At 38.4% G+C, this 2,526-nt stretch overlaps 1 long non-coding RNA gene across 1 annotated transcript; it reads left to right on the top strand.

Annotated features, from left to right (window-relative positions):
• The first annotated feature begins 887 nt into the window (after positions 1-887).
• LOC115030337 lies at positions 888-2,282 on the top strand. Its single transcript, XR_003835916.1, has 2 exons — positions 888-1,471; positions 1,633-2,282. It is a non-coding gene; the product is annotated as an uncharacterized LOC115030337 (long non-coding RNA).
• Positions 2,283-2,526: the final 244 nt, after the last annotated feature.

Genomic DNA, 2,526 nt, shown 5'->3' with positions numbered 1-2,526 from the left:
ACTCTAGCTGCATATGTATCAAAAGATGGCCTAGTCGGCCATCACTGGAAAGAGAGGCCCATTGGACACACAAACTTTATATGCCCCAGTACAGCGGAACGCCAGGGCCAAAAAGTGGGAGTGGGTTGGTAGGGGAGTGAGGAGGGGGAGTGTATTGGGGACTTTTTGGATAGCATTGGAAATGTAAATGAGGAAAATACCTAATAAAAAATTAATTCTAAAAAATAAAAAATAAAAAAAATTTATCCTGGACTGCCTGGATAAGATCCCTTAAAGAAATGGCACAGCAGATTTGTATCCCAGGAAGATTATAAGCCTTAAACAAGAACAATTGGTCACATAATCTCATTTTTTTACATCATCAAAATAGTAATGGCTTGAGATAATAATTTGGTATTTTTAGAGAATGAGCATGTCAAATTGTAAAGACTTGTTCTCAGAGACCTCACTGTCTATCTATTCCACCGAATGGTGTTAAACTCTAGAGAACTTATAATTAATCAATTACTGCAAACTGATACTCGTATTTCTGATCCTAAGAAGATAAAATATGTACATGGGACTTTTGCCAAATTTTTAAGCTTTCTGGTTGCAATTGCTTTAACAAGAGAAGCAACTAAAGATGTAATTTGTCATTGCCTACATAAATTTTTTTATGCTTGGTGTTCCAAAGAAGATTAAAAAATAAAATGGAACTGGCTATTACAGTCAAGCATTTGAGATGTTTTGTTAACAATTTAATCTTATCCTTATTACTAGAGTTTTCTATAATTATCAAGGACAAGACATTGTTGAACTTTGAAAGAATATCTTCTTAAAAAAAACAAAAAAGAGGGAAATTATATCCCCATGCACGTAATTTAAATCATGCATTTTATTTTTAAAATATTAAAATTTCTATGCTAAGGAACTCTGCTGAGTGTCTATAGCATCCGACAGCTAGGCACACTCATGCCTAGGTAAATGGAAATGTCTACTTATTGGTATAAGGCATGATCTTGATCATATATCTAATATGGAAAGAGGGCATGTTTGTATTTTTTCTGCAGAATGCTTCAGGATCATGCTTGCTGCCAAGAGTGATTGGTGTGACATGCTGACACAAAGGGATAATTCTGACATGTGAGCTTGTTGAGTGCCCTGACAATGATGACAGGAAAGCTGTTTTGGGTGTATGTTCTTGACCCACCTTTGCTTGCCTATGTCCCAGATTATACAAGCTGGCTTGCTTCAAGGTTTTACACTTTGTGAGACAGAGAACATAGAGACTGTGGAAACTGATTAGAAAAATTAATCAAAATGAATATTTATAATGACTTTTCTCTTTCCTTTAAAGTGCCCAGTTATTTTGACTCAATGATGGATTGACTGGTCTAGAAATAAATCCAGTGTTGGATATTCTAATTACGAAGATAGCTAAAATATCTTTATCAGCCAGCTCACCTGACTCTTACCGCTATTGACCTGAAAAGTAAGTTTTTTTTTCTGTTGATTCTCAAAGCTACCTCCCCCCACCCTAGGAGGCCAGGCCCTGATCTGATCTTTGCTAATTTGCAACTGAATTGAGTGCCTGGGACATCCCCACAGACTACTTTAACTCTGCTCCTTTTAACTTTGACTTTGTTTTTTAAGCAGGTTGGTTACTTCCATACAGTCTCACCTTCAGCAAAGCTCAGATATGGCAGTTATTCATCGCTATGAAGAGATGCATTGAGCGCTTATTGTGGCTTTGGTCTGAATGAAAAAAAAAAGGTGTGCTATGAGGTACAGCAGCCAAAGATGGACCAATGATGATTCTATTAACTCTTATCAAACTTAGACAGAGGCATGTGTCAAAAGGATATGTTTGTTCATTATAAACACTAAAGGGCTGTGCTTGTGCAAATAAATACAAATAAGCTGCATGTGTTCTCCTGGATGGGTCAGAAGGAGTCTAGACATTCAGACCCAAGGCAGGCAGAGCCACCAGCCACCATAATTCCCAGACAGGGCCATGGAAAATAAGTAAATTTTATGCCCCACTCCAGCTAATTTTTAATAAATAAAAAGGGAGGAACTTTAACACCCCTTCTCCCCAGTCTTAAGCTGGCTGAACAAGTCCCTGACACCGGAGCCAGGCATCTGGCTCTGCTACATTTACATCTTCCTGCCAGAGAACTGAGAACTGCCTGCCCACTGAGCTGCTGAAGAGCCTACTTTGCAACTCAATCCAGCTGAAACAAACAACAGAACTCACCCATATTTATTCAGTGACATACATTAAAGATTGAGCCTTGATTAGAGAACTTTGTCTTGGCTCATTATTTCTCTTGCCATCCTTTCAGTCCATTCATAGCTTTCCTTTTAAGAACTTAGTAAAATTTGGCCACTTGCTGCTACATCAGATTATGGTTGGAGTTACTGAAATCAACTTGCTTAGCACCTTGTGACAGTTTTTATATCCTTGGACCAGGGAGTGGCACCATATGGAGGTGTGGCATTGTTGGAATAGGTGTGACCTGGTTGGAATGGGTTGTCACTGTGGGT

This window comes from Mus caroli, unplaced genomic scaffold (assembly GCF_900094665.2).
Source record: "Mus caroli unplaced genomic scaffold, CAROLI_EIJ_v1.1 scaffold_21278_1, whole genome shotgun sequence".
NCBI classification, from domain to species: Eukaryota; Metazoa; Chordata; class Mammalia; order Rodentia; family Muridae; genus Mus; species Mus caroli.
The sequence above is the reverse complement of the archived record's forward strand: the minus strand, read 5'-3'. Positions and strand labels throughout refer to the sequence as shown.